Source organism: Giraffa tippelskirchi, chromosome 8, assembly GCF_054371585.1.
Source record: "Giraffa tippelskirchi isolate mGirTip1 chromosome 8, T2T-mGirTip1v1.2.pri, whole genome shotgun sequence".
Taxonomy (NCBI): domain Eukaryota; kingdom Metazoa; phylum Chordata; class Mammalia; order Artiodactyla; family Giraffidae; genus Giraffa; species Giraffa tippelskirchi.
Genome location: NC_137282.1, coordinates 72,194,600 through 72,205,070, shown reverse-complemented (window position 1 = coordinate 72,205,070; position 10,471 = coordinate 72,194,600).

Genomic DNA, 10,471 nt, shown 5'->3' with positions numbered 1-10,471 from the left:
TGGTTACTAGGGCTATGGGGAGAGGTTGGTAAAAGGGAACAAATGTTCAGCTATAAGATGAATAGAGTCTGAGGATCTAATGTAAAACATGGCACTCTTTTTGACATGTTTTGTATAAATGAAATCTTATGAAGATAAAAATCTAAGTAGGAAAGATGGAGGGAAGAAAAAAAAACAGAAAGTGAAATATGTGAGGTGATATTAATTAACTGGATGAGGAATCCTTTCACATCGTAAACACGTGAAATCACCACAGTTATATTTCAATTTCTTGCAATTTTGTATGTCAATTGTACCTCAAAAAAGTTGAAATTTTAAAAAAAGATATTACAAGATCTATGAAAAACCGTGAAGATTGTGTCTGGCTTGATAACATTGAGAACCTAGAACTCAGGCGATCCAAAACGTCCCCCTGCCGAGGAGAGTGTTTGTGTCATCGATTACTCAATTCCGAATTATCATATGCTCCAGAATTGTCGGTTGGATGCAAGATTTCAAAGCAGCCACATGCTGGAAAACTTAGTTTTAATGAGTTTAGTTCTATTCTCTCAAAGTGGAGCGCTCTATTTAAAGATGATACTTTACGTGGACTTCCTTGATGTTTCGGACGTTGGATCGGAGACGGATGTAGTGAGATATCATGAAGTAATTCCCTGTTTTTCTGTTTATAATTTCCGCGACATGATCCTTCTAGTTAGTAAGAAGCATTTGTGTTGCCTTGAAGAGAATTAGATTATTATCATAATAATGGAAAGGGAAAGTAGTAGGTTTATGCTTGGCCCTCTTATATTTAAAATATACCTTTTTGGCTAGAGTGTGAGGCACAGGAGATCTAGATCCTGCAATCGAGGAATGAATCTGTGCCCTTTGCAATGGAAGCAAACTGTCTTAATCCCTGGAACCCTAAGGAAGTTCCTCAAAAGAGACGGTTTGCGACTAGGTCAGAAATGATAGTCTTCAAAGGCAATCCCTTTAACTTCAAAGGAACAAAATTTACTGACTGAAGAAAAGCCTCTGGGTAATAAGAATGAGGAGTCTCTGACCTATGAGCGGCACATCAATACTCCTATTGCCGGCAACAGGAGTAAAGAGGACATCCCATGACACAGAATGACCTGTCCCAGGAGAGAAGCCCAGGTTCATTCTGCCTGAGAGGAGAAGGCGGGCCGAGTGATGGTCTGGGAAGGGTTTAGAGACTCAGGGTGAGGGCACATGGCTACGCTTGCTGATGAGGGGTCAGATTCCCGATGAGATGAGACGACACGGCTCACCAGCATGGTGGGGCCGTCAAGAACCCCCTCGAATCTTGCAGACCCTCTGCGACCAATGAGAGAGAGCCAGGCACCACTGCTCAGGGGGCACAGCTTCTGCTCTGCTCTTGGCAGGTCCCGGTCACCTGCCACCTTCCTGCCTCCAGCAGAGGTAAAGTAAGGCCCAAATGCCGCCTGAGGATCTTTGAGCTCAGAACGGAAACTCCCTTTTTTTCAGTGGCCTGGAGTGTCGTAAGCAATCCAAAGGTGAGCGGAATTAACTGCAAGTAGTCAGAATAATGGTGAGAACAAAAGGAAATGGCAAGTCATTGTTAACAATCTATGTTGGACTTAAAGTTTTGTGAAGAGAGAGACGGAACCTAGCTTCAGAAGGGGAGGGAGGTCCCGCAAGGTCGAATGAGGCCCACTGGTGGCTGGGGACTCATCTGGAGGAACTTCTCTGAAGAAGGGCCTGGGATCCATCTGAAAGCTGGAGTGGGAACCCAGGCCCGGGAGTGAGCGTCCAGAGCTGGAACGAGAGCTCCCGGGAGACTGACTCGAGCGCGGCTGCTTTCCGGGGCACCCACCTCCCCTTCTCCTCAGCTGATGCCCGCAGGCTGGGTAACGGCCCTTGAGGGAGAAGCCTTGGCAGAAGGTCTCCCCACGGAGGGAGCCCATAGGTGTCTCAGTCTGTCAGTGGCAGTTGCTCATTTTCCCGGGCTGCCAGCCCATCTGAGCTGTTTCTGTTGGAGGGAAAATCTGCCTGAAGTTATGCCTGAGGCCTGAGCTCTCTTGTTATCAAATTAGGCGAATATCCCATACATACTGTGAATACCTGGCATACTGCCATGGAATTCCTAAATATCCGTGTGCCGAAAGCTAACTCCGTCCCCACGTGTGCAAGCTAATTCAGCTGAACTCGCTCGTGTCTGACCCGTGTGGTAGTAGTGGTGAGAGCAGGAGTGGATCGGGAGCGAAAAGACCAGGTGGAATTTCTCGATTCAAATCCATGAATCTCTGAGGACTTGGTGAGCACGTTACACTTTAAGTGTCATTCCTGGCCTGAGAGGTAGCACGAACAGTACTTTTCTGACGGCCTCATGGAGACGTGAGACAGGAGTCGAGATCCACAGTATGCAGCGAGCGGTATCTTTGGTTATAGGCAGATCCAGAAAAAGCTATCAGCTCACTGTTGGTTCTTTCAAAGCACGTATTAGCTGTGTGGTTGCCCGATAACGTGAGTGCCGCCCACCTAGACTGTACACGCACCTCACGCACCGAGTATCTGTCGGCCTTGTAGATGAGGAGGTGGCTGAGTGGCGTTTGCGCGAGTGACTGGGTTTGAATCTAGACAGCACCCTTTGCTGTGGGCTTGGTGAAGTGCCGGTCCTCAGCACACAGGATTCTCATCCTTCCTGGCCGGTTTCTGGCGCCTCTCTACTATCTGGGTTCCACCAGCCTCATCTTTAGCAGCACCGGTGTGCTCTTACCACAAACCTCCGAAACAGCACGTTCTTTCAAGGTGCCTCCTCGTCCTTCACCGCTGGTGCTGGGCTCAGACCGTCCCCTGCCCCACGGCCCTTTCCCGGGCCTTTCCTTTTCACTCTCCCGTGGCTAAAGCTCTGACCCGTCCTCCAAGCGCGAGGCCTCTTCTCACTATTTCGCATTCCAGGCAGGCCTACTTATTCTGGGAGTTATTCCCCCTTGATACTTTCTGTCTATAACCAGGACCAGGACCAAGCATACACATCTCTTTCCACGCAACCCCTTCTTGACGCTCAGCTCTGCCGGGCGTGTTGGTGCTGACTCTCGTACGGATGGTGAGTTGACAGGTGACCGGTGACGGGTGAGCTTTGCATGAACCACGTGAAAAGTATGGTTGGCAAGCCTCTGACACAGATTCCCCCATGGGAAATCGTCGTCACCTCCTGAGACAGTCCTGGGAACAAAGGCGATGAACAGAGGATTCAGTGCTTCCGGACAAATCGAGTGCTTGTTGCAGACACAACCTGCCCCAGAGCGTCCAAGATCAAGTGTGAGGAAAGGCCTAGGAGTAGCAGGACCGGGGACTGAACAAGTCGGCTCTGCTCCTCTCCCGGCTGCAGTCCAAAGAAACGCCAAACAGGATGCCTCTTTGTTGCCATCAAGTGTCCAATTCTACACTTTTGTTAACAATGTATATAATGTTAAGGAGCGGGAGAGCCAGCTTTACTGAAACTTGTGGATCATGCACTTCTCATCCCTGCTACTGTTTGATACAATTAGAGTTTAAGAGCAGCCTGTTTTCCAGGAAAGATACTATATAACCAAAAGGTGCGATTTCTAGTGCCACCTTAATTTCCCCAGTCTCTGGGTACGAGAACTGAACCAAATGTTCTCTAGTATATTTTCAGGGACATGACAAGCTATTCAGATCCTTCCTGATAGATGTTCTGAAAAAGAACTACTAGCTGCAAGAACTAAATCTCAGTTTCAACTCCGGTAGAGGAGAAGCTGCGTTGCTGGCAACAGTTAAAAGAAACACTGTATCTTCCCAAGAATAGACTGGGTACCCCCAGCATTTACCTTGAGGCTGCAGCGAGGAAGACTAAGTCTGCCACTGAACTAGGTCCGTTTCTTTGACTTTAACCTTTATACGTGATTCCTGATATCTTCAGTTTCCGTATGCTGCCTGTAGCCCGAGACGTACAGGGCGCACCCCTCGTCAAGGCTCAGATTTCAAGAGTCTAATACATTTCCATTCAGACACAGATAGAAATCTGCAGAAGAGAGAATAATATGTATCTTGTTGGAGCGTTACAGGAATATCACGACATGACACGTGTGGCCCCGCGCGCCCCCAACCACAAGCCCAGATCTCCCGTCTCCCCTCCGAAACCTCCCCCTCCTCCCCCCCATACCCAGCCACCGAGGCGGGGGGGGGGGCCCGGGGAGGGATGGCGGTCTCGGCCCCGGTTCCGAGAGGTCACTCGTGGAGCCGCCCTAGCTAGGCCGAGACGCCAGATGTGGCTGCCCTGCTGCTTCACGTCCATCTCCGTGAGCCATGCCCAAAAGGCACGTGAAATCATTGAGAGCAAATAGCGCCCCCAGAAAGCGCAAAATGATCCTCCTGAACCCCGCACGGCCGCCATCTTGGTGGATCCACGTTAGAGGTCGTTGGTAGGTATCCCCACTTGATGCCTGAATAGTACTCACGCGGACTCGATTTCTTTTCGCTTTTCCTGGGTGCCCTAGCCAGAGAGATCACGTGGGCCGGAGAGCAAACACGGAACAGAGCAGAGCCCCGAACCACAGCCAAGTCGAGGGCGTGCGGAACCGCAGGAACTCACAGATCCTGTGAGGGGACCCAGATGGGGAAGAAGCGTCCGTGCCGCGCGAGTGGCCGGAGACGTTTCTCCGTGGGATCTCTCGGGATGTCGCAGGGTGCCGGGTGCAGGGGCACCCCGGGAGGCCCGGTCCACCGAAAAGCCCGAAAAGTCTTCATGTGGGGCAGGCCCGCCCGGAATGGTTTCTTGCAGGGCCGGGCGAGGAGAATTCGGGGGCCCATACCTCCAAGCCCCACACTCGTCTTGAGAGGGTTCCACGTGGCATTCTGAAAGGCCGGGCGACGGAGGGAAGGGGTTCGTGGCTGCGGACAACGCCTGGCTGGAGGAATTCTTTGTCTTTGGCGACGGTTCACCCCGTAGGTCAGGTCATGAGGTTCCTCGACACCTTCCGCGGGGCGGATGTTCACAGGAGGAGTGGGGACGGGACGGCGGACTCGCAGGCCACCCTCCTGTCCCCACTGCTCCCCTCCCTCCAGAACTGGAGTTCGAATCTAGATGGGCCTCTGACCGCACACATCGCTGGGTTTACATCGTGCCGGCTTCACCTTCGATTCTCACAAACGGGCACTCTTGCTGCTTCTAGAAGTGTCCTAGAGAAGAAGACACCGGGTTCCGTACGAGATCAGCTTCTTGGACGTGGCCCTCTGGAGCCCGTGGCTTTGGCTTCAGGGGAAGCGCGCTGCCTACGGTATAGCCTGGCCCGGAAGCTCATCCGAGGATTCCTAAGGAGTTCGCGGGCCTCGAGGATTCTGTTTCCGAAAAGCGTTTTCTGGAACCGGGCGACTTGGGAGAACGTGTCACTGGTCTGGAAAATGGAAGGCCGCTGTCCGAGGGTTCAGAGACCTTCACGCTCCCTCCTTTCACTTGAAAGGTGTCTTCTTTTTTTCTCCCCAACCCCCCCCAACCCCCCGCAACACACACACACCCGACAGCTTGCCTGACCGTTGTTGCTGGGGAGATGAAATCCCAGGAGACGGGAGGCAAAGTAAGTCTCTTTCACACCCCGGGGAAAACGAGAGGAACGGGTCCCCAGCCGTGCGATGTTTCCGTGTCTCAGCACGGCCGACAGTCTCCTCCTCTTTCTAGGTGCTCCCGTTTCCTCCACCCCCCACCCCCCACCCCACCCCACCCCACCCCACCCCACCCCACCCCACCCCATCCCATCCCAAACTAAGGGTTTAGTTTAATGCCAAACTTCTACAAAGAAATAAGCAAATTTTTGTGCAATGTCCAGTGATCTCTTTCTAGGTTGATAGACTGATCAATGCCATGGTTAGTTCCCACAGTAAGTGGATGCCACCCTGTAAATCTTCTTGGCTCATTGCCTGCCACACCCGCTCCATTGCTGGTTAGGAGTAATTTTGTAAAACATGAAAGATAACACAAAATGGACTGATGACTCTGAGAGAAGAATTGTAATTGGAGGAAATTTCAGGACTGGCTCTGATAGTGCATCCATGAAAAAGTAAAACTCATCCAGAGAGTAGAAAAGTGGTTACTAGGGCTATGGGGAGAGGTTGGTAAAAGGGAACAAATGTTCAGCTATAAGATGAATAGAGTCTGAGGATCTAATGTAAAACATGGCACTCTTTTTGACATGTTTTGTATAAATGAAATCTTATGAAGATAAAAATCTAAGTAGGAAAGATGGAGGGAAGAAAAAAAAACAGAAAGTGAAATATGTGAGGTGATATTAATTAACTGGATGAGGAATCCTTTCACATCGTAAACACGTGAAATCACCACAGTTATATTTCAATTTCTTGCAATTTTGTATGTCAATTGTACCTCAAAAAAGTTGAAATTTTAAAAAAAGATATTACAAGATCTATGAAAAACCGTGAAGATTGTGTCTGGCTTGATAACATTGAGAACCTAGAACTCAGGCGATCCAAAACGTCCCCCTGCCGAGGAGAGTGTTTGTGTCATCGATTACTCAATTCCGAATTATCATATGCTCCAGAATTGTCGGTTGGATGCAAGATTTCAAAGCAGCCACATGCTGGAAAACTTAGTTTTAATGAGTTTAGTTCTATTCTCTCAAAGTGGAGCGCTCTATTTAAAGATGATACTTTACGTGGACTTCCTTGATGTTTCGGACGTTGGATCGGAGACGGATGTAGTGAGATATCATGAAGTAATTCCCTGTTTTTCTGTTTATAATTTCCGCGACATGATCCTTCTAGTTAGTAAGAAGCATTTGTGTTGCCTTGAAGAGAATTAGATTATTATCATAATAATGGAAAGGGAAAGTAGTAGGTTTATGCTTGGCCCTCTTATATTTAAAATATACCTTTTTGGCTAGAGTGTGAGGCACAGGAGATCTAGATCCTGCAATCGAGGAATGAATCTGTGCCCTTTGCAATGGAAGCAAACTGTCTTAATCCCTGGAACCCTAAGGAAGTTCCTCAAAAGAGACGGTTTGCGACTAGGTCAGAAATGATAGTCTTCAAAGGCAATCCCTTTAACTTCAAAGGAACAAAATTTACTGACTGAAGAAAAGCCTCTGGGTAATAAGAATGAGGAGTCTCTGACCTATGAGCGGCACATCAATACTCCTATTGCCGGCAACAGGAGTAAAGAGGACATCCCATGACACAGAATGACCTGTCCCAGGAGAGAAGCCCAGGTTCATTCTGCCTGAGAGGAGAAGGCGGGCCGAGTGATGGTCTGGGAAGGGTTTAGAGACTCAGGGTGAGGGCACATGGCTACGCTTGCTGATGAGGGGTCAGATTCCCGATGAGATGAGACGACACGGCTCACCAGCATGGTGGGGCCGTCAAGAACCCCCTCGAATCTTGCAGACCCTCTGCGACCAATGAGAGAGAGCCAGGCACCACTGCTCAGGGGGCACAGCTTCTGCTCTGCTCTTGGCAGGTCCCGGTCACCTGCCACCTTCCTGCCTCCAGCAGAGGTAAAGTAAGGCCCAAATGCCGCCTGAGGATCTTTGAGCTCAGAACGGAAACTCCCTTTTTTTCAGTGGCCTGGAGTGTCGTAAGCAATCCAAAGGTGAGCGGAATTAACTGCAAGTAGTCAGAATAATGGTGAGAACAAAAGGAAATGGCAAGTCATTGTTAACAATCTATGTTGGACTTAAAGTTTTGTGAAGAGAGAGACGGAACCTAGCTTCAGAAGGGGAGGGAGGTCCCGCAAGGTCGAATGAGGCCCACTGGTGGCTGGGGACTCATCTGGAGGAACTTCTCTGAAGAAGGGCCTGGGATCCATCTGAAAGCTGGAGTGGGAACCCAGGCCCGGGAGTGAGCGTCCAGAGCTGGAACGAGAGCTCCCGGGAGACTGACTCGAGCGCGGCTGCTTTCCGGGGCACCCACCTCCCCTTCTCCTCAGCTGATGCCCGCAGGCTGGGTAACGGCCCTTGAGGGAGAAGCCTTGGCAGAAGGTCTCCCCACGGAGGGAGCCCATAGGTGTCTCAGTCTGTCAGTGGCAGTTGCTCATTTTCCCGGGCTGCCAGCCCATCTGAGCTGTTTCTGTTGGAGGGAAAATCTGCCTGAAGTTATGCCTGAGGCCTGAGCTCTCTTGTTATCAAATTAGGCGAATATCCCATACATACTGTGAATACCTGGCATACTGCCATGGAATTCCTAAATATCCGTGTGCCGAAAGCTAACTCCGTCCCCACGTGTGCAAGCTAATTCAGCTGAACTCGCTCGTGTCTGACCCGTGTGGTAGTAGTGGTGAGAGCAGGAGTGGATCGGGAGCGAAAGGACCAGGTGGAATTTCTCGATTCAAATCCATGAATCTCTGAGGACTTGGTGAGCACGTTACACTTTAAGTGTCATTCCTGGCCTGAGAGGTAGCACGAACAGTACTTTTCTGACGGCCTCATGGAGACGTGAGACAGGAGTCGAGATCCACAGTATGCAGCGAGCGGTATCTTTGGTTATAGGCAGATCCAGAAAAAGCTATCAGCTCACTGTTGGTTCTTTCAAAGCACGTATTAGCTGTGTGGTTGCCCGATAACGTGAGTGCCGCCCACCTAGACTGTACACGCACCTCACGCACCGAGTATCTGTCGGCCTTGTAGATGAGGAGGTGGCTGAGTGGCGTTTGCGCGAGTGACTGGGTTTGAATCTAGACAGCACCCTTTGCTGTGGGCTTGGTGAAGTGCCGGTCCTCAGCACACAGGATTCTCATCCTTCCTGGCCGGTTTCTGGCGCCTCTCTACTATCTGGGTTCCACCAGCCTCATCTTTAGCAGCACCGGTGTGCTCTTACCACAAACCTCCGAAACAGCACGTTCTTTCAAGGTGCCTCCTCGTCCTTCACCGCTGGTGCTGGGCTCAGACCGTCCCCTGCCCCACGGCCCTTTCCCGGGCCTTTCCTTTTCACTCTCCCGTGGCTAAAGCTCTGACCCGTCCTCCAAGCGCGAGGCCTCTTCTCACTATTTCGCATTCCAGGCAGGCCTACTTATTCTGGGAGTTATTCCCCCTTGATACTTTCTGTCTATAACCAGGACCAGGACCAAGCATACACATCTCTTTCCACGCAACCCCTTCTTGACGCTCAGCTCTGCCGGGCGTGTTGGTGCTGACTCTCGTACGGATGGTGAGTTGACAGGTGACCGGTGACGGGTGAGCTTTGCATGAACCACGTGAAAAGTATGGTTGGCAAGCCTCTGACACAGATTCCCCCATGGGAAATCGTCGTCACCTCCTGAGACAGTCCTGGGAACAAAGGCGATGAACAGAGGATTCAGTGCTTCCGGACAAATCGAGTGCTTGTTGCAGACACAACCTGCCCCAGAGCGTCCAAGATCAAGTGTGAGGAAAGGCCTAGGAGTAGCAGGACCGGGGACTGAACAAGTCGGCTCTGCTCCTCTCCCGGCTGCAGTCCAAAGAAACGCCAAACAGGATGCCTCTTTGTTGCCATCAAGTGTCCAATTCTACACTTTTGTTAACAATGTATATAATGTTAAGGAGCGGGAGAGCCAGCTTTACTGAAACTTGTGGATCATGCACTTCTCATCCCTGCTACTGTTTGATACAATTAGAGTTTAAGAGCAGCCTGTTTTCCAGGAAAGATACTATATAACCAAAAGGTGCGATTTCTAGTGCCACCTTAATTTCCCCAGTCTCTGGGTACGAGAACTGAACCAAATGTTCTCTAGTATATTTTCAGGGACATGACAAGCTATTCAGATCCTTCCTGATAGATGTTCTGAAAAAGAACTACTAGCTGCAAGAACTAAATCTCAGTTTCAACTCCGGTAGAGGAGAAGCTGCGTTGCTGGCAACAGTTAAAAGAAACACTGTATCTTCCCAAGAATAGACTGGGTACCCCCAGCATTTACCTTGAGGCTGCAGCGAGGAAGACTAAGTCTGCCACTGAACTAGGTCCGTTTCTTTGACTTTAACCTTTATACGTGATTCCTGATATCTTCAGTTTCCGTATGCTGCCTGTAGCCCGAGACGTACAGGGCGCACCCCTCGTCAAGGCTCAGATTTCAAGAGTCTAATACATTTCCATTCAGACACAGATAGAAATCTGCAGAAGAGAGAATAATATGTATCTTGTTGGAGCGTTACAGGAATATCACGACATGACACGTGTGGCCCCGCGCGCCCCCAACCACAAGCCCAGATCTCCCGTCTCCCCTCCGAAACCTCCCCCTCCTCCCCCCCATACCCAGCCACCGAGGCGGGGGGGGGGGGGCCCGGGGAGGGATGGCGGTCTCGGCCCCGGTTCCGAGAGGTCACTCGTGGAGCCGCCCTAGCTAGGCCGAGACGCCAGATGTGGCTGCCCTGCTGCTTCACGTCCATCTCCGTGAGCCATGCCCAAAAGGCACGTGAAATCATTGAGAGCAAATAGCGCCCCCAGAAAGCGCAAAATGATCCTCCTGAACCCCGCACGGCCGCCATCTTGGTGGATCCACGTTAGA